General features: G+C 43.8%; 22 non-coding genes and 19 pseudogenes across 22 annotated transcripts; all 41 read right to left on the bottom strand.

Moving 5' to 3' along the window:
* Positions 1 to 3,171: 3,171 nt before the first annotated feature.
* Positions 3,172 to 3,290, bottom strand: LOC145085608 (5S ribosomal RNA). Its single transcript, XR_013700001.1, has one exon. It is a non-coding gene; the product is annotated as a 5S ribosomal RNA (ribosomal RNA).
* A 214-nt stretch (positions 3,291 to 3,504) lies between these two features.
* LOC145085355 (5S ribosomal RNA) lies at positions 3,505 to 3,623 on the bottom strand. Its single transcript, XR_013699757.1, has one exon. It is a non-coding gene; the product is annotated as a 5S ribosomal RNA (ribosomal RNA).
* Positions 3,624 to 3,837: 214 nt separating this feature from the next.
* LOC145079950 (5S ribosomal RNA) lies at positions 3,838 to 3,955 on the bottom strand (annotated as a pseudogene).
* Positions 3,956 to 4,172: 217 nt separating this feature from the next.
* On the bottom strand, positions 4,173 to 4,290 carry LOC145080481 (5S ribosomal RNA; annotated as a pseudogene).
* A 217-nt stretch (positions 4,291 to 4,507) lies between these two features.
* LOC145079479 (5S ribosomal RNA) lies at positions 4,508 to 4,627 on the bottom strand. Its single transcript, XR_013694991.1, has one exon. It is a non-coding gene; the product is annotated as a 5S ribosomal RNA (ribosomal RNA).
* A 216-nt stretch (positions 4,628 to 4,843) lies between these two features.
* LOC145075862 (5S ribosomal RNA) lies at positions 4,844 to 4,962 on the bottom strand. Its single transcript, XR_013692535.1, has one exon. It is a non-coding gene; the product is annotated as a 5S ribosomal RNA (ribosomal RNA).
* A 217-nt stretch (positions 4,963 to 5,179) lies between these two features.
* On the bottom strand, positions 5,180 to 5,298 carry LOC145079628 (5S ribosomal RNA; annotated as a pseudogene).
* Positions 5,299 to 5,512: 214 nt separating this feature from the next.
* On the bottom strand, positions 5,513 to 5,631 carry LOC145080175 (5S ribosomal RNA; annotated as a pseudogene).
* Positions 5,632 to 5,844: 213 nt separating this feature from the next.
* On the bottom strand, positions 5,845 to 5,963 carry LOC145078944 (5S ribosomal RNA). Its single transcript, XR_013694475.1, has one exon. It is a non-coding gene; the product is annotated as a 5S ribosomal RNA (ribosomal RNA).
* Positions 5,964 to 6,179: 216 nt separating this feature from the next.
* Positions 6,180 to 6,298, bottom strand: LOC145077741 (5S ribosomal RNA). Its single transcript, XR_013693372.1, has one exon. It is a non-coding gene; the product is annotated as a 5S ribosomal RNA (ribosomal RNA).
* Positions 6,299 to 6,515: 217 nt separating this feature from the next.
* Positions 6,516 to 6,634, bottom strand: LOC145079061 (5S ribosomal RNA). The gene has a single exon (XR_013694587.1). It is a non-coding gene; the product is annotated as a 5S ribosomal RNA (ribosomal RNA).
* A 215-nt stretch (positions 6,635 to 6,849) lies between these two features.
* LOC145076760 (5S ribosomal RNA) lies at positions 6,850 to 6,968 on the bottom strand. The gene has a single exon (XR_013692794.1). It is a non-coding gene; the product is annotated as a 5S ribosomal RNA (ribosomal RNA).
* Positions 6,969 to 7,187: 219 nt separating this feature from the next.
* On the bottom strand, positions 7,188 to 7,306 carry LOC145080297 (5S ribosomal RNA; annotated as a pseudogene).
* A 214-nt stretch (positions 7,307 to 7,520) lies between these two features.
* Positions 7,521 to 7,639, bottom strand: LOC145079420 (5S ribosomal RNA). Its single transcript, XR_013694935.1, has one exon. It is a non-coding gene; the product is annotated as a 5S ribosomal RNA (ribosomal RNA).
* A 217-nt stretch (positions 7,640 to 7,856) lies between these two features.
* On the bottom strand, positions 7,857 to 7,975 carry LOC145080081 (5S ribosomal RNA; annotated as a pseudogene).
* A 476-nt stretch (positions 7,976 to 8,451) lies between these two features.
* On the bottom strand, positions 8,452 to 8,570 carry LOC145079338 (5S ribosomal RNA). The gene has a single exon (XR_013694858.1). It is a non-coding gene; the product is annotated as a 5S ribosomal RNA (ribosomal RNA).
* Positions 8,571 to 8,731: 161 nt separating this feature from the next.
* Positions 8,732 to 8,851, bottom strand: LOC145080469 (5S ribosomal RNA; annotated as a pseudogene).
* Positions 8,852 to 9,066: 215 nt separating this feature from the next.
* LOC145079423 (5S ribosomal RNA) lies at positions 9,067 to 9,185 on the bottom strand. The gene has a single exon (XR_013694937.1). It is a non-coding gene; the product is annotated as a 5S ribosomal RNA (ribosomal RNA).
* A 215-nt stretch (positions 9,186 to 9,400) lies between these two features.
* LOC145080044 (5S ribosomal RNA) lies at positions 9,401 to 9,519 on the bottom strand (annotated as a pseudogene).
* A 219-nt stretch (positions 9,520 to 9,738) lies between these two features.
* On the bottom strand, positions 9,739 to 9,857 carry LOC145079631 (5S ribosomal RNA; annotated as a pseudogene).
* Positions 9,858 to 10,073: 216 nt separating this feature from the next.
* Positions 10,074 to 10,192, bottom strand: LOC145080534 (5S ribosomal RNA; annotated as a pseudogene).
* A 216-nt stretch (positions 10,193 to 10,408) lies between these two features.
* Positions 10,409 to 10,527, bottom strand: LOC145078916 (5S ribosomal RNA). The gene has a single exon (XR_013694443.1). It is a non-coding gene; the product is annotated as a 5S ribosomal RNA (ribosomal RNA).
* Positions 10,528 to 10,742: 215 nt separating this feature from the next.
* Positions 10,743 to 10,861, bottom strand: LOC145080186 (5S ribosomal RNA; annotated as a pseudogene).
* A 216-nt stretch (positions 10,862 to 11,077) lies between these two features.
* LOC145079143 (5S ribosomal RNA) lies at positions 11,078 to 11,196 on the bottom strand. Its single transcript, XR_013694666.1, has one exon. It is a non-coding gene; the product is annotated as a 5S ribosomal RNA (ribosomal RNA).
* A 216-nt stretch (positions 11,197 to 11,412) lies between these two features.
* Positions 11,413 to 11,531, bottom strand: LOC145078737 (5S ribosomal RNA). Its single transcript, XR_013694270.1, has one exon. It is a non-coding gene; the product is annotated as a 5S ribosomal RNA (ribosomal RNA).
* A 218-nt stretch (positions 11,532 to 11,749) lies between these two features.
* LOC145079639 (5S ribosomal RNA) lies at positions 11,750 to 11,868 on the bottom strand (annotated as a pseudogene).
* Positions 11,869 to 12,407: 539 nt separating this feature from the next.
* Positions 12,408 to 12,526, bottom strand: LOC145079964 (5S ribosomal RNA; annotated as a pseudogene).
* A 216-nt stretch (positions 12,527 to 12,742) lies between these two features.
* On the bottom strand, positions 12,743 to 12,861 carry LOC145079181 (5S ribosomal RNA). Its single transcript, XR_013694701.1, has one exon. It is a non-coding gene; the product is annotated as a 5S ribosomal RNA (ribosomal RNA).
* Positions 12,862 to 13,074: 213 nt separating this feature from the next.
* LOC145079337 (5S ribosomal RNA) lies at positions 13,075 to 13,193 on the bottom strand. The gene has a single exon (XR_013694857.1). It is a non-coding gene; the product is annotated as a 5S ribosomal RNA (ribosomal RNA).
* A 217-nt stretch (positions 13,194 to 13,410) lies between these two features.
* Positions 13,411 to 13,529, bottom strand: LOC145078826 (5S ribosomal RNA). The gene has a single exon (XR_013694357.1). It is a non-coding gene; the product is annotated as a 5S ribosomal RNA (ribosomal RNA).
* A 216-nt stretch (positions 13,530 to 13,745) lies between these two features.
* LOC145079296 (5S ribosomal RNA) lies at positions 13,746 to 13,864 on the bottom strand. The gene has a single exon (XR_013694818.1). It is a non-coding gene; the product is annotated as a 5S ribosomal RNA (ribosomal RNA).
* A 215-nt stretch (positions 13,865 to 14,079) lies between these two features.
* LOC145079473 (5S ribosomal RNA) lies at positions 14,080 to 14,198 on the bottom strand. Its single transcript, XR_013694986.1, has one exon. It is a non-coding gene; the product is annotated as a 5S ribosomal RNA (ribosomal RNA).
* Positions 14,199 to 14,415: 217 nt separating this feature from the next.
* LOC145080383 (5S ribosomal RNA) lies at positions 14,416 to 14,534 on the bottom strand (annotated as a pseudogene).
* A 215-nt stretch (positions 14,535 to 14,749) lies between these two features.
* Positions 14,750 to 14,868, bottom strand: LOC145079418 (5S ribosomal RNA). Its single transcript, XR_013694933.1, has one exon. It is a non-coding gene; the product is annotated as a 5S ribosomal RNA (ribosomal RNA).
* Positions 14,869 to 15,083: 215 nt separating this feature from the next.
* Positions 15,084 to 15,202, bottom strand: LOC145080304 (5S ribosomal RNA; annotated as a pseudogene).
* An 847-nt stretch (positions 15,203 to 16,049) lies between these two features.
* On the bottom strand, positions 16,050 to 16,169 carry LOC145080215 (5S ribosomal RNA; annotated as a pseudogene).
* A 129-nt stretch (positions 16,170 to 16,298) lies between these two features.
* Positions 16,299 to 16,417, bottom strand: LOC145079424 (5S ribosomal RNA). Its single transcript, XR_013694938.1, has one exon. It is a non-coding gene; the product is annotated as a 5S ribosomal RNA (ribosomal RNA).
* Positions 16,418 to 16,635: 218 nt separating this feature from the next.
* Positions 16,636 to 16,754, bottom strand: LOC145080277 (5S ribosomal RNA; annotated as a pseudogene).
* Positions 16,755 to 16,884: 130 nt separating this feature from the next.
* LOC145079150 (5S ribosomal RNA) lies at positions 16,885 to 17,003 on the bottom strand. Its single transcript, XR_013694672.1, has one exon. It is a non-coding gene; the product is annotated as a 5S ribosomal RNA (ribosomal RNA).
* A 446-nt stretch (positions 17,004 to 17,449) lies between these two features.
* Positions 17,450 to 17,568, bottom strand: LOC145080258 (5S ribosomal RNA; annotated as a pseudogene).
* A 119-nt stretch (positions 17,569 to 17,687) lies between these two features.
* LOC145080472 (5S ribosomal RNA) lies at positions 17,688 to 17,806 on the bottom strand (annotated as a pseudogene).
* Between the last annotated feature and the right edge of the window lie 118 nt (positions 17,807 to 17,924).

Raw genomic sequence — 17,924 nt, forward strand, 5'->3', positions numbered from 1 at the left:
AGTTGATTTAAAGTCCTTAATATAACACCCAATATGAAATATTAAGGCTAGGACCCAACACAATACTTATATAACTCGGAAGAGGGATGCTGTATTCCAAGCTATAAAATATTTGAAGGTAGGTGATTGACGATTCACCAATTTCCACCAAGATAAACGAAATATATTATTAGGTTTTAATTGGTTTTGAAACTCCTAGATCTTTGAGATTCATTGAACTGTTCAATGGCATGTTTCAATCTCGAGTGTGCCCTTCAGGTTTTGTGACTGGGATGCCGAGGATCACAAAACAAGGTGTGAAGTAACCATGCAAATTACTTGGTACCCTTAAGTGTTTACCCCTCAATCAATGTGCCGGTTAACCACACACGCTCCATCGATATTATGATAAACATTAAGTTACCCTTTGCCTACCTTGTTAAATACGAGTTAGTGTGTCGGTTAACCACACACGCTCCACTAACCGACTTAAACAAAGTGCAAAGTGTAATTTCATGGATTAGCACCTTATTCACATTTTCCTAAGTAACTAAGATTGGGTATTATTAAGAGTTTAGTTACTTAGTATTTATCATTAATACTTTTAATGAAGGGAGAAGTATAGTCCTGTCAAATCCGTTCGGCTAATGACCCTCCACCGGTCAAGGAAGCGGTGGGTGAGAGTGGACACCCATTAAACTGCCATTTTATAGGCAGTAACCTTATACCCCCCCTTATAGACCGACTTCGTGAATGAGGACTACTAATGGTAAGACTGACTTGCTCTTATACATACATATATATATATATATATATATATATATATATATATATATATATAAATATTATTAACTTCTAATATTATAAAGTATAAGGGTTGAATTTTAACTTTTAAAATTCTAAGGGCTAACTTGGAATTAAAGTATTCATGGGGAAAACTTTACAAATTCCAAAACTTGAGGGCAAGTTTTGAAACTATTCAAAACTCTTGGATTTTCATAACTTATGAGTTTATTTAAAGTTTTAAAAACTTTAATGAAGTGACTCTTGAGCATCCATAACTTGAAGACAAGTTATGGAGACATAAAACAATTTAATGAGGAAAAAGATTCTTCATTTTGTAACCTATGACAACTTTTATGAGTTTTAAGATTCATAAATGTGGCTTATAAGTTACATAAACACATTTTATGAACTTCTTTTAGATTAATTTGGATTAAAACCAACTATCACATAATTTTATTCATTAATCTAAATTCAATTATAAAACAAGGTAACACAAAAAACTTTTGGTGATCCATAACTTATTCTTAAGTAATGGAATCCTTTAAATCATTAACACCAAATTTTGTAACTCCCTAAAAACTTTGAATCAATTTTTTTTAAAACCTTTTCATATACATAACTTATGGAGGTTTCAAAAAATAAAACTCTTTAGATCAAACTTTTAAAACTAATAAAATAATCATATCGTTTTATCTTTTATTAAATTTGACCTAATTCAACTCATAAAGCAAATTATTCAAATTTTATAAATAATTAATTTTTCAAAAGAACAAGTAATTATCTTAAAATTTGACAAACTTCATGTTTTTTTTCCTTTTTTTTCAACTTTGAAAATAAAATATTTGCATCAATATAACAGAAAACAACCCGTGGCTTTGATACCACTGTTGGGTTTTGAGCATTCTAACACTCCTAAGTGTACATGAAACCCTAAATACCTTGGATCTATGTTTTCTCTATTATACATGCAAATATGAACTTTCAAGGTATTATCCTAATCTAGCATACAAAACAATGAATATAACAAGATAGAATACATACCTCTTTGATGTAAAAAGTCTTCATGAAGCTTGAGTGCCTAGTACCCCAAGTGTGACACCTCAAATGGTTCACACAACACCAAATACACTTGGAATAACTTGAGAGAAACTTGAACACTCCTTGAAATCGTCTAGCCCTCACACTCACACATAGTGCACGATTTCTTGAGCCATGGGATTCTTTTATATGGTGGCTATTAGGGTTACACCATGTAACTCATGACTTTACCCATTCCTTATGCTCCATGGATTTTAACCTCCATGGAGCATCCATGGGTCACCCCATGGACTTAGTCCAACATAAGGAATCTTGGATCACAAGCCCACATATATAAGAATGAATGATTTACACAATCAACCCATATATTTAATTAGTCTCCTTTTAATCACTTAATTAATTCAAAATTAATTATTGATCAATACTAATTAAATAACCTTATTAATATATTAGAACTTATAATATATTAACAAACCTTAAGCGTTATTTCTCTCATTTTAGTCTATCCAAATGCATGATGCCATGCAACCCAAATGGACCATGTCGGGTCGGGTCAAGTATTACCAATTATAGTTATGGACTTAGATATTAATCCAACACAAGGTCCTAGTCAGTTTTCGGACTTTGGTTCGATGCAGAGGGGGCAAGGCCCCAGTTAGTCCGGACTTCGGTCCGATGCAGGGGACAAGGTCCCAGTCAGAGTCCGGACTTCGGTCCGATGCAGTGGGCAAGGCCCCAATTAGTCCGGACCTCGGTCCGATGCAGTGGGCATGGCCTAGTATGTGATTTATATATTTGTATGGTATGTGGTAGTTTGGGGGAGCTCACTAAGCTTTGTGCTTACAGTTTCAGTTTTGGTTTCAGGTACTTCGGCAAGTAAAGGGAAGAGCTCGGTATGATGACATCGCACACACCACAACTTCAGTCTTTTTTCCTGGGAGTTTGTTTTGATTCATAGTTTGATTTGACACGAATGTTCATGACATTTTATTATGGGTTGAGATATTTGACACATGGTTTTATGATGTGACGATTTGTATATGGTTTTTATTATTATTAAAACAAATTTTTTTTTGGGTCGTATTTTTTGATGTTACATAACTGCGGAGTTCTGTTGGGATCCGATATATTAGTGGCGGTATGGTCGCACCCGAAATACTATCAACACTTATTGTTTTTATGTCTTACAAGACGCAGAACCTCGTTTGTTTTTTTACGCGAGGCGTGGGACCCAAGTGAGCGATCGACACCGTTTCGAAAATACGAAAACAATCAACATTGAACCGGAGGCCGCCCGAGCATAGACATAGCAAGAATGAAAAAAAACCGCACGTAAAACCTAAAAAAACTCAAACGGGCAACGGAAAAGGGGTGCAACACGAGTACTTCCGAGGGGGTCACCCATCCTAGTACTACTCTCGCCCAAGCACGCTTAACTGCGGAGTTCTGATGCGATCCGGTGCATTAGTGCTGGTATGATCGCACCTGGAATACTATCCATGCTTATTGTTTTTATTTCTTACAAGACGCAAAACCTCGTTTGTTTTCGTACGCGAGGCGTGGGACCCACTTGAGTATTCGGCTCCATTCCGAAAATACGAAAACAATCAACATTGAACCTGAGGCCGCCCGAGCATAGACATATCAAGAAAAAAAAAACGCATGTAAAAACTAAGAAAACGCAAACGGGCAACGAAAAAGGGGGTACAACACGAGGACTTCCCAGGGGGTCACCCATCCTAGTACTACTCTCGCCCAAGCATGCTTAACTGCGGAGTTCTGATGGGATCCGGTGCATTAGTGCTGGTATGATCGCACCAGAAATATTATTGATGCTTATTGTTTTTATGTGTTAGAAGACGCAGAACCTCGTTTGTTTCGTACGCGAGGCGTGGGACCCACGTGAGCAATCGACTCCGTTCCGAAAATACGAAAACAATCAACATTGAACCGGAGACTGCCCGAGCATTGACATAGCAAGAAAGAAAAAAGCACACGTAAAACCTAAAAAAAAGCAAACGGGCAACGAAAAAGGGGGTGCAACACGAGGAATTCCCAGGGGTCACCCATCCTAGTGCTACTCTCGTCCAAGCATGCTTAACAACAGAGTTCTGTTGGGATCCAGTGCATTAGTGCTGGTATGATCGCACCCGAAATACTATCCATGCTTATTGTTTTTATGTCTTACAAGACGTAGAACCTCGTTTGTTTTCGTACGCGAGGCGTGGGACCCATGTGAGCGATCGACTCCGTTCCGAAAATACAAAAAACATCAACATTGAACGGGAGGCCGCCCGAGCATAGACATAGCAAGAAAGAAAAAAAAACGAATGTAAAACCTAAAAAAACGCAAACGGGCAACGAAAAAGGGGGTGCAACATGAGGACTTCCCAGGAGGTCACCAATCCTAGTACTACTCTTGCCAAGCACGCTTAACTGCGGAGTTCTGTTGGGATCCAATGTATTAGTGTTGGTGCGGTCGCACCCGAAATACTATCCACGCTTACTGTTTTTATGTCTTACAAGACGCAGAACCTCGTTTGTTTTCGTATGCGAGGCGTGGGACCCACGTGAGCGATCAGCTCCGTTCCGAAAATACAAAAACAATCAACATTGAACTTGAGGCCGCCCGATCACATACATAGCAAGAAAGAAAATAAAATGCACGTAAAACCTAAAAAAACGCAAACGGGTAACGAAAAAGGGGGTACAACACGAGGACTTCCCAATGGGGTCACCCATCCTAGTACCACTCTCGCCCAAGCACGCTTAACTGCAGAGTTTTGATGGGATCCGATGCATTAGTGCTGGTATGATCGCACCAAAAATCTTATCCACGCTCATTGTTTTTATGTCTTAGAAGACGCAAAACCTCGCTTGTTTTCATACGCGAGGCGTGGGACCCACGTGAGCGATCGACTCCGTTCCGAAAATTGGAAAACAATCAACATTGAACCGGAGACCGCCCGAGCATAAACATAGGATGAAAGAAAAAAAAACGCACGTAAAACTTAAAAATACGCAAATGGGCACGAAAAAGGGGGTGCAATTTGAGGATTTCTCAAGGGGTCACCCATCCTAGTACTACTCTCGCCCAAGCACGCTTAACTGCGGAGTTCTGATGCGATCCGGTGCATTAGTGCTGGTATGATCGCACCTGGAATACTATCCTTGCTTATTGTTTTTATTTCTTACAAGACGCAAAACCTCGTTTGTGTTCGTACGCGAGGCGTGGGACCCACTTGAGCGATCGACACCATTCCGAAAATACGAAAACAATCAACATTGAACCGGAGGCCGCCCGAGCATAGACATAACAAGAATGAAAAAAAACCGCACGTAAAACCTTAAAAAAACGCAAATGGGCAACGGAAAAGGGGTGCAACACGAGGACTTCCCACGGGGTCACCCATCCTCGTACTACTCTCGTCCAAACATGCTTAACTGTAGAGTTCTGTTGGACTCCGGTGCATTAGTGTTGGTATGATCGCACCCAAAATACTATCCATGCTTATTGTTTTTATGTCTTACAAGACGCAAAACCTTGTTTGTTTTCATACGCGAGGCGTGGGACCTACGTGAGCGATCGGATCCGTTCCGAAAATACGAAAACAATCAACATTGAACCGGAGGCCGCTCGAGCATAGACATAGCAAGAAAGAAAAAAACGAACGTCAAACCTAAAAAAACGCAAACGGGCAACAGAAAAGGGTTGTAACACGAGGACTTCCGAGGGGGTCATCCATCGTAGTACTACTCTCGGCCAAGCACGCTTAACTGCTGAGTTCTGATGCGATCCGGTGCATTGGTGCTGGTATGATTGCACCTGAAATACTATCCATGCTTATTGTTTTTATTTCTTACAAGACGCAGAACCTCGTTTGTTTTCGTACGCGAGGCGTGGGACCCATGTAAGCGATCGGCTCCGTTCCGAAAATACAAAAACAATCAACATTGAAACGGAGGCCGCTCAAGCATAGACATAGCATGAAAAAAAAACGAACGTAAAACCTAAAAAAATGCAAACAGGCAACGAAAAAGGAGGTGCAACATGAGGACTTCCCAGGGGGTCACCAATCCTAGTACTACTCTCGCCCAAGCACGATTAACTTCGGAGTTCTGTTGGGATCCGATGTATTTGTGCTGGTATGGTCGCACCCGAAATACTATCCACGCTTACTGTTTTTATGTCTTACAAGACGCAGAACCTGGTTTGTTTTCGTACGCGAGGCGTGGGACCCACGTGAGCGATCGGCTCCATTCCGAAAATACATAAACAATCAACATTGAACCGGAGGCCGCCCGAGCATAGACATAGCAAGAAAAAATAAAAATGAATGTAAAACCTAAAAAAACGCAAACGGGCAACGAAAAAGGGTGTGCAACATGAGGACTTCCAAGGGGGTCACCCATCCTAGTACAACTCTCGCCCAAGCACGCTTAACTGCGGAGTTCTGATGGGATCCGGTGCATTAGTGCTGGGATGATCGCACCAGAAATATTATCCACGCTTATTGTTTTTATGTCATAGAAGACGCAGAACCTCGTTTGTTTTCGTCCGTGAGACGTGGGACTCACGTGAGCGATCGACTCCGTTCCGAAAATACGAAAACAATGAACATTGAACCGGAGACCGCCCGAGTATAAACATAGCAAGAAAGAGAAAAAAACGCATGTAAAACTTAAAAATACGCAAATGGGCAACGAAAAAGGGGGTGCAACATGAGGATTTCCCAGGGGGTCACCAATCCTAGTACTACTCTCACCCAAGCACGCTTAACTGCAGAGTTCTTTTGGGATCCGATGTATTAGTGCTGGTATGGTCGCACCGAAAATACTATCCATGCTTATTATTTTTATGTCTTACAAGACGCAGAACCTCGTTTGTTTTTGTACGCGAGGCGTGGGACCCACGTGAGCGATCGACACTGTTCCGAAAATACGAAAACAATCAACATTGATCCGGAGGCCGCCCGAGCATAGACATAGCAAGAATGAAAAAAACCGCACGTAAAACCTAAAAAAACGCAAACGGGCAAAGAAAAAGGGGTGCAACACGAGGACTTCCGAGGGGATCACCCATCCTAGTACTACTCTCACCCAAGCACGCTTAACTGCGGAGTTCTGATGCGATCCGGTAAATTAGTGCTGGTATGATCGCACCCGAAATACTATGCATGCTTATTGTTTTTATTTCTTACAAGACGGAAAACCTTGTTTTTTTTGTACGCGAGGCGTGGGACCCACGTGAATGATCGGCTCCGTTCCGAAAATTCGAAAACAATCAACATTTAGCTTGAGGCCGCCCAAGCATAGACATAGCAAGAAAAGAATAAAAAACACGCACGTAAAACCTAAAAAAACGCAAACGGGCAACGAAAAAGGGGGTACACCAAGAGGACTTCCCAGGGGGTCACCCATCCTAGTACTACTCTCGCCCAAGCACGCTTAACTGCGGTGTTTTAATGGGATCCGGTGCATTACTGCTTGTATGATCGCACCCAAAATACTATCCATGCTTATTGTTTTTATGTCTTATAAGACGCAAAACCTCGCTTGTTTTCGTACCGGAGGCGTGGGACCCACATGAGCGAACGGCTCCGTTCCAAAAATACGAAACAATCAACATTGAACCAGAGGCCACCCGAGCATAGGCATAGCAAGAAAGAAAAAAACGCACGTAAAACCCAAAAAAACGCAAACGGGCAACGAAAAAGGGGGTGCAACACGAGGACTTCCCAGGGGGTCACCCATCCTAGTACTACTCTAGTCCAAGCATGTTTAACTGCAAAGTTCTATTGGGATCCGGTGCATTAGTCCTGGTATGATCGCACCCAAAATACTATCCATGGTTATTGTTTTTATGTCTTACAAGACGCAGAACGTCGTTTGTTTTCGTACGCGAGGCGTGGGACCCACGTGAGCGATCGGCTTCGTTCCGAAAATACGAAAACAATCAACATTGAACCGGAGGCCGCTCGAGCAAAGACATATCAACAACGAAAAAAAAAACGAACGTAAAACATAAAAAAACGCAAACGGGCAACGGAAAAGGGGTGCAACACGAGGACTTCCGAGGGGGTCATCTATCGTAGTACTACTCTCGCCCAAGCACGCTTAACTGCGGAGTTCTGATGCGATCGGGTGCATTGGTGCTTGTATGATTGCACCTAAAATACTATCCATGCTTATTGTTTTTATTTCTTACAAGACGCAAAACCTCGATTGTTTTCGTACGTGAGGTGTGGGACCCACGTTAGCGATCGGCTCCGTTCCGAAAATACGAAAACAATCAACATTGAACCTGAGGCCGCCCGAGCATAGACATAGAAAGAATGAAAAAAACGCACGTAAAACTTAAAAAAACGCAAACGGGCAACGAAAAAGGGGGTACAACAGGGATCCGATGCATTAGTGCTGGTATGATCACACCCGAAATACTATCCATGCTTATTGTTTTTATGTCTTATAAGACGCAGAACCTTGTTTGTTTTTGTACCGGAGGCGTGGGACCCACGTGAGCGATCGGCTCCGTTCCGAAAATATGAAACGATCAACATTGAACCAGAGGCCGCCCGAACATTGACATAGCAAGAAAGAAAAAAACGCACATAAAACCTAAAAAAACGCAAACGAACAACGAAAAAGGGGGTGCAACACGAGGACTTCCCAGGAGGTCACCCATCCTAGTACTACTGTCGTCCAAGCATGCTTAACAACAGAGTTCTGTAGGGATCTAGTGCATTAGTGCTGGTATGATCGCACCCGAAATACTATCCATGCTTATTGTTTTTATGTTTTACTAGACACAGAACCTCGATTGTTTTCGTATGTGAGGCGTGGGACCCGGAGTTCGCTCGAGCATAGACATAACAAGAAAAAAAAATGAACATAAAACCTAAAAAAACGCAAACGGGCAACGAAAAAGGGGGTGCAACATGAGGACTTCCCAGGGGGGTCACCAATCCAAGTACTACTCTCGCCCAAGCACGCTTAACTGCGGAGTTCTGTTGGGATCCGATGTATTAGTTTTGGTTTGGTCGCAATCGAAATACTATCCACGCTTACTGTTTTTATGTCTTACAAGACGCAGAACCTCGTTTGTTTTCATAAGCGAGGCATGGGACCCACGTGAGCGATCGGCTCCGTTCCGAAAATATGAAAACAATCAACATTGAACCTAAGGCTGCCCGAGCATAGACATAGCAAGAAAGAAAAAAACGCCCGTAAAACCTAAAAAAACGCAAACGGACAATGAAAAAGGAGGTACAACACGAGGACTTCTCAGGGGGTCACCCATCCTAGTACTACTCTCACCCAAGCACGCTTAACGGCGGAGTTCTGATGGGTTCCGGTGCATTAGTGTTGGTATGATCGCGCAAAAAATATTACCCACGCTTATTGTTTTTATGTCTTAGAAGACACAGAACCTCGTTTGTTTTCGTACGCGAGGCGTGGGACCCTCGTGAGTGATCGACTCCGTTCCGAAAATACGAAAACAATCAACATTGAACCGGAGACCGTCCGAGCATAAACATAGCAAGAAAGAAAAAAACGCACGTAAAACATAAAAATATGCAAATGGGCAACGAAAAAGGGGGTGCAACATGAGGATTTCCCAGGGGGTCACCCATCCTAGTACTACTCTCACCCAAGCACAGTTAACTGCGGACTTCTATTGGGATCCGATGAATTAGTGTTGGTATGGTCGCACCGAAAATACTATCCACGCTTATTGTTTTTATGTCTTACAAGACGTAGAACCTCGTTTGATTTTGTACGCGAGGCGTGGGACCCACGTGAGCGATCGACACCGTTCTGAAAATACGAAAACAATCAACATTGAACTGGAGGCCGCCCGAGCATAGACATAGCAAGAATGAAAAAAAAAACCGCACGTAAAACCTAAAAAAACGCAAACGGGCAACGGAGAAGGGGATGCAACACGAGGACTTCCGAGGGGATCACCCATCCTAGTACTACTCTCACCCAAGAACGCTTAACTGCGGAGTTTTGATGCGATCCGGTGCATTATTGCTGGTATGATTGCACCCGAAATACTATCCACGCTTATTGTTTTTATTTCTTACAAGATGCAAAACCTCGTTTGTTTTCTTACGCGAGGCGTGGGACCCACGTGAGCGATCGGCTCCGTTCCGAAAAGACGAAAACAATCCACATTGAGCCTGAGGCCGCCCGAGCATAGACATAGCAAGAAAGAAAAAAAACACACGTAAAACCTAAAAAAACGCTAACGGGCAACGAGAAAAGGGGTACAACACTAGGACTTCCCAGGGGGTCACCTATCCTAGTTCTACTGTCTCCCACACACGATTAACTGCAGAGTTCTGGTGGGATCTAGTGCATTAGTGCTGGTATGATCGCACCCGAAATACTATCCATGCTTATTGTTTATATGTCTTGCAAGATGCAGAACCTAGTTTGTTTTCGTACGGGAGGCGTGGGAGCCACGTGAGAGATCGGCTCCGTTCTGAAAATACGAAACAATCAACATTGAACCGGAGGATGCCCGAGCATAGACATAACAAGAAAGAAAAAAAAAATGCACGCAAAACCTAAAAAAACGGAAACGGGCAATGAAAAAGGGGTGCAACACGAGGACTTCCCAGGGGGTCACCCATCCTAGTACTACTCTCGTCCAAGCATGCTTGACTGCAGAGTTCTTTTGGGATCCGGTGCATTAGTGCTGGTATGAGCGCACCTGAAATACTATCCATGCTTATTGCTTTTATGTCTTATAAGACGCAAAACCTCGTTTGTTTTCGTACGCGAGGCGTGGGACCCACGTGAGCGATCGGCTCCGTTCCGAAAATACGAAAACAATCAACATTGAACCGGAGGCCGCTCGAGCATAGACATAACAAGAAAGAAAAAAAACGAACGTAAAACCTAAAAAAACGCAAACTGGCAACGGAAAAGGGGTGCAACACGAGGACTTCCGAGGGGGTCATCCATCCTAGTACTACTCTCGCCAAAGCATGCTTAACTGCGGAGTTCTGATGCGATCCGGTGCATTGGTGGTGGTATGAATGCACCTAAAATACTATCCATGCTTATTGTTTTTATTTCTTACAAGACGCAAAACCTCGTTTGTTTTTGTACGCGAGGCGTGGGACCCACGTGGGCGATCGGCTCCGTTCCGAAAATACGAAAACAATCAACATTGAACCTGAGGCCGCCCGAGCATAGACATAGAAAGAAAGAAAAAAAACGCACGTAAAACCTAAAAAAACGCAAAATGGCAACGAAAAAGGGGGTACAACACGAGGACTTCCTAGGGGATCACCCATCCTAGTACTACTCTCGCCCAAACACTATTAATTACAGAGTTCTGATGGGATCCGGTGCATTAGTGTTGGTATGATCACACCAAAAATATTATCCATGCTTATTGTTTTTATGTCTTAGAAGACACAGAACCTCGTTTGTTTTCGTACGCGAGGCGTGGGACCCATGTGAGCGATCGACTCCGTTCCGAAAATATGAAAACAATCAACATTGAACCGGAGACCGCCCGAGCATAAACATAGCAAGAAAGAAAAAAAAAACGCACGTGAAACGTAAAAAACCAAATGGGCAACGTAAAAGGGGGTACAACACGAGGACTTCCCACGGGGTCACCCATCCTAGTACTACTCTCGCCCAAGCACGATTAACTGCGGAGTTCTATTGGGATCCGATGTATTAGTTCTGGTTTGGTCGCACCCGAAATACTATCCACACTTACTATTTTTATGTCTTACAAGACATAAAACCTCGTTTGTTTTCGTACGCAAGGCGTGGGACCCACGTGTGCGATCGGCTGCGTTCCGAAAATACAAAAACAATCAACATTGAACCGGAGGCCGCCTGAGCATAGACATAGCCAGAAAGAAAAAAAAAACAAACGTAAAACCTAAAAAAACGCAAACGGGCAACGAAAAACGGTGTGCAACATGAGGACTTCCAAGGGGGTCACCAATCCTAGTACTAGTCTCGCCCAAGCACGCTTAACTGCGGAGTTCTGTTGGGATCCGATGTATTAGTGCTAGTATGGTCACACCCAAAATACTATCCACGCTTATTGTTTTTATGTTTTATAAGACACAGAACCTTGTTTGTTTTCGTACGCGAGGCGTGGGACCCACGTGAGCGATCGACACAGTTCCGAAAATACGAAAACAATCAACATTGAACCGGAGGCCGCCCGAGCATAGACATATGAAGAAAGATAAAAAAAACGCACGTAAAACCTAAAAAAACGTGAACGCGCAACGAAAAAGAGGTGTAACACGAGGACGTAAAACCTAGTACTACTCTCGCCCAAGTACGCTTAACTGCCGAGTTCTGTTCGAATCTGATGTATTAGTGCTGGTATGGTCGCACCCGAAATACTATCCACCCTTACTGTTTTTATGTCTTATAAGATGCAGAACCTCGTTTGTTTTCGTACGCGAGGTGTGGGACCCACGTGAGCGATCGCCACTGTTCCAAAAATACAAAAACAATCAACATTGAACCGAAGGCCGCCCGAGTATAGACATAGCAAGAAAGATAAAAAAACACACGTAAAACCTAAAAAATACAAACGGGCAACGAAAAAGGGTGTGCAACATGAGGACTTCCAAGGGGGTCACCAATCCTAGTACTACTCTCGCCCAAGCATGCTTAACTGCGGAGTTCTGTAGGGATCCGATGTATTAGTGCTGGTATGGTCGCACCCGAAATACTATTCACGCTTATTGTTTATATGTTTTACAAGACGCAGAACTTTTTTTGTTTTCGTTCGCGAGGCGTGGGACCCACGTGAGCGATCGACACAGTTCCGAAAATACGAAAACAATCAACATTGAACCGGAGGCCGCCCGAGCATAGACATATGAAGAAAGATAAAAAAACGCACGTAAAACCTAAAAAAACGTGAACGGGCAACGAAAAAGAGGTGTAACACGAGGACTTCCCAGGGGGTCACCCATCCTAGTATCACTATCACCCAAGCACGCTTAACTGCGGAGTTCTGATTGGATCCGGTGCATTAGTGCTGGTATGATCACACCCGAAATACTATCCATGCTTATTGTTTTTATGTCTTAGCAGACGCAGAACCTCGTTTGTTTTCGTACCGGAGGCGTGGGACCCACGAGAGTGATCGGCTCCGTTCCGAAAATACGAAACAATCAACATTGAACCAGAGTTCGCCCGAGCATTGACATAGCAAGAAAGAAAAAAATGCACGTATAACCTAAAGAACGCAAACGGGCAACGAAAAAGGGGGTGCAACACAAGGACTTCCCAAGGGGTCACCCAGCCTAGTACTACTCTCGCCCAAGCATGCTTAACTACGGAGTTCTGATGGGATCCGTTGCATTAGTGTTGGTATGATCGCAATTGAAATACTATCCACGCTTATTGTTTATATGTCTTACAAGATGCAGAACCTCGTTTGTTTTCGTACGCGAGGCATCGGACCCACGTGAGCGATCGGCTGCGTTCCGAAAATAAGAAAACAATCAACATTGAACCGGAGGCCGCCGGAGCATAGACATAGCAAGAATGAAAAAAAAGCGCACGTAAAACCCAAAAAAAACGCAAACGGGCAATGGAAAAGGGGTGTAACACGAGGACTTCCTAGGGGGTCACCCATCCTAGTACTACTCTCGCCCAAGCATGCTTAACAACAGAGTTCTAATGCGATCCGGTGCATTAGTGCTGGTATGATCGCACCCGAAATACTATCCATGCTTATTGTTTTTATTTCTTACAAGACGCAAAACCTTGTTTGTTTTCGTACGCAAAGCGTGGGACCCACGTGAACGATCGGCTCCGTTTCGAAAATACGAAAACAATCAACATTTAACTTGAGGCCGCTCGAGCATAGTCATAGCAAGAAAGAAAAAAAACGCACGTAAAACCTAAACAAACGCAAACGGGAAACGAAAAAGGGGGTACAACACGAGGACTCCCAAGGGGATCACCCATCCTAGTACTACTCTCGCCCAAGCACGCTTAACTACGGTGTTCTGATGGGATCCGGTGCACTAGTGCTGGTATGATCACACCAAAAATATTATCCACGCTTATTGTTTTTATGTCTATGAAGATGTAGAACCTCGTTTGTTTTCGTACGCGAGGCGTGGGATCCATGTGAGCGATCGACTCCGTTCCGAAAATACGAAAACAATCAACATTGAACCGGAGACCGCTCGAGCACAAACATAGCAAGAAAGAAAAAAACGCACGTAAAACTTAAAAATACGCAAACAGGCAACGTAAAAGGGGGTACAACACAAGGACTTCCCAGGGGGTCACCCATCCTAGTACTACTCTCCCCCAAGCACGCTTAACTGCGGAGTTCTATTGGGATCCGATGTATTACTGCTGGTATGGTCGCACCGAAAATACTATCCACGCTTATTGTTTTTATGTCTTACAAGACGCAGAACCTCGTTTGGTTTTTGTACGCGAGGCGTGGGACCCACGTGAGCGATCGACACCGTTCCGAAAATACGAAAACAATCAAAATTGAATCGGAGGCCGCCCGAGCATAGACATAGCAAGAATGAAAAAATACCGCACGTTAAACCTAAAAAAACGCAAACGGGCAACGGAAAAGGGGTGCAACACGAGGACTTCCGAGGGGGTCACCAATCCTAGTACTACTCTCGTCCAAGCACGCTTAACTGCGGAGTTCTGTTCGAATTTGATGTATTAGTACTGGTATGGTCGCACCCGAAATACTATCCACCCTTACTGTTTTTATGTCTTATAAGATGCAGAATCTCGTTTGTTTTCGTACGCGAGGCGTGGGACCCACGTGAGCGATCACCACCGTTCAAAAAATACAAAAACAATCAACATTGAACCGAAGGCCGCCCGAGTATAGACATAGCAAGAAAGATAAAAAAACGCACGTAAAACCTAAAAAACGCAAACGGGCAACGAAAAAGAGGTGTAACACGAGGATTTCCCAGGGGGTCACACATCCTAGTATCACTCTCACCCAAGCACGCTTAACTGCGGAGTTCTGATTGGATCCGGTGCGTTAGTGCTGGTATGATTGCACCTAAAATACCATCCACACTTATTGTTTTTATGTCTTAGAAGATGCAGAACCTCGTTTGTTTTCGTACCCGAGGCATGGGACCCACATGAGCGATCGACACCGTTCCGAAAATACAAAAACAATCAACATTGAACCGGAGGCCGCCCGAGCATAGACATAGCAAGAAAGATAAAAAAACGCACGTAAAACCTAAAAAACGCAAACGGGCAACGAAAAAGAGGTGTAACACGAAGACTTCCCAGGGGGTCACCCATCCAAGTATCACTCTCACCCAAGCACGCTTAACTGCGGAGTTTTGATTGGATCCAGTGCTCTAGTGCTGGTATGATCGCATCTAAAATACTATCCACGCTTATTGTTTTTATGTCTTAGAAGACACAGAACCTCGTTTGTTTTTGTACGCGAGGTGAGGGACCCACGTGAGCGATCGACTCCGTTTCGAAAATACGAAAACAATCAACAATGAATCGGAGGCCGCCCAAGCATAGACATAGCAAGAAAGAAAAAGAACACACGAAAAACCTAAAAAAACGCAAACGGGCAACGAAAAAGGGGTGCAACACAAGGACATCCTAGGGACTCTCGCCCAAGCAAGCTTAACTACGAAGTTCTGATGGGATCCGGTGCATTAGTGCTGGTATGATCGCACCCGAAATACTATCCATGCTTATTGTTTTTATGTCTTATAAGACGCAACACCTCGTTTGTTTTCGTATAGGAGGCGTGGGACCCACGTGAGCGATCGGCTGCGTTCCGAAAATACGAAACAATCAATATTGAACTAGAGGCCGCCCGAGCATTGACCTAGCAAGAAAGTTAAAAAAACGCACGTAAAACCTAAAAAAACGCAAACGGCCAAGGAAAAAGGGGGTGCAACACGAGGACATCTTAGGGACTCTCGCCCAAGCATGCTTAACTGCAGAGTTCTGTTGGGATCCGGTGCATTAGTACTGGTATGATCGCACCTGAAATACTATCCACGCTTATTGTTTTTATGTCTTACAAAATGCAGAACCTCGCTTGTTTTCATATGCAAGTCGTGGGATCCACGTGAGTGATCGGCTCCGTTCTTAAAATACAAAAGACATCAACATTGAACCGGAGGCCAGCCGAGCATAGACATAGCAAGAAAGAAAAAAAACTCACGTAAAACCTAAAAAAACGCAAACGGGCAACGAAAAAGGGGGTGCAACATGAGGACTTCCCATGGGGTCACCCACCCTAGTACTACTCTCGCCCAAGCACGCTTAACTGCGGAGTTCTGTTGGGATCCGATGTACTAGTGCTGGTATGGGACCCACGTAAGAGATCGACACCGTTTCGAAAATATGAAAACAATCAACATTGAATCGAAGGCCGCCCGAGCATAGACATAGCAAGAATGAAAAAACCGCACCTAAAACCTAAAAAAACGCAAACAGGCAATGGTAAAGGGGTGCAACACGAGGACTTCCGAGGGTGTCACCCATCCTATTACTACTCTCGCCCAAGAACGCTTAACTGCAGAGTTCTGATTGGATCCGGTGCATTAGTGCTGGTATGATCGCACCCAAAATACTATCCATGCTTATTGTTTTTATGTCTTAGAAGACGCAGAACCTCGTTTGTTTTTTTACGCGAGGTGAGGGACCCACGTGAGCGATCGACTCCGTTCCGAAAAGAAGAAAACAATCAACATTGAACCGGAGGCCGCCTGAGCATAGACATAGCAAGAAAGAAAAAAAAAACGAACGAAAAACCTAAAAAAACGCAAACGGGCAACGAAAAAGGGGGTGCAACATGAGGACTTCCCATGGGGTCACCCACCCTAGTACTACTCTCGCCCAAGCACGCTTAACTGCGGAGTTCTGTTGGGATCCGATGTACTAGTGCCGGTATGGGAGCCATGTAAGAGATCGGCACCGTTTCGAAAATATGAAAACAATCAACATTGAATCGGAGGCCGCCCAAGCATAGACATAGCAAGAATGAAAAAACCGCACCTAAAACCTAAAAAAACGCAAACAGGCAATGGTAAAGGGGTGCAACACGAGGACTTCCGAGGGGGTCACCCATCCTATTATTACTCTCGCCCAAGAACGCTTAACTGCAGAGTTCTGATTGGATCCGGTGCATTAGTGCTGGTATGATCGCACCCAAAATACTATCCACGCTTATTGTTTTTATGTCTTAGAAGACGCAGAACCATGTTTGTTTTTTTACGCGAGGTGAGGGACCGACGTGAGCGATCGACTCCGTTCCGAAAATAAGAAAACAATCAACATTGAACCGGAGGCCGCCTGAGCATAGACATAGCAAGAAAGAAAAAAAAAACGAACGTAAAACCTAAAAAAACGCAAACGGGCAACGAAAAAGGGTGTGCAACATGAGGACTATCCATGCTTATTGTTTGTATTTTTTACAAGATGAAAAACCTCGTTTGTTTTCATACGTGAGGCGTGGGACCCACGTGAGCGATCGGCTCCGTTCCGAAAAGACGAAAACAATCCACAATGAACCTGAGGCCGCCCGAGCATAGACATAGCAAGAAAGAAAAAAAAAACGCACGTAAAACCTAAAAAACGCTAACGTGCAACGAGAAAAGGGGTACAACACGAGGACTTAGCAGGGGGTCACCCATCCTAGTTCTACTCTCGCCCACACACGATTAACTGCAGAGTTCTGGTGGGATCCGGTGCATTAGTGCTGGTATGATCGCACCCGAAATACTATCCATGCTTATTGTTTTTATGTCTTGCAAGATGCAGAACCTAGTTTGTTTTCGTACCGGAGGCGTGGGAGCCACGTGAGCGATCGGCTCCGTTCTGAAAATACGAGAAAAGGGGTACAACACGAGGTCTTCCCAGGGGGTCACCCATCCTAGTACTACACTGGTCCAAGCATGCTTAACTGCAGAGTTCTGTTGGGATCCGGTGCATTAGTGCTAGAATGATAACAATTGAAACAGTATCCATGCTTATTGTTTTTATGTCTTACAAGACGTTGAACCTCGTTGGTTTTCGTACGCGAGGCGTGAGACCCATGTGGGAGATCGGCTCCGTTTCGAAAATACAAAAAA

Source organism: Lactuca serriola, chromosome 1, assembly GCF_051521515.1.
Source record: "Lactuca serriola cultivar US96UC23 chromosome 1, Lser_US96UC23_V15, whole genome shotgun sequence".
Lineage (NCBI taxonomy): Eukaryota > Viridiplantae > Streptophyta > Magnoliopsida > Asterales > Asteraceae > Lactuca > Lactuca serriola.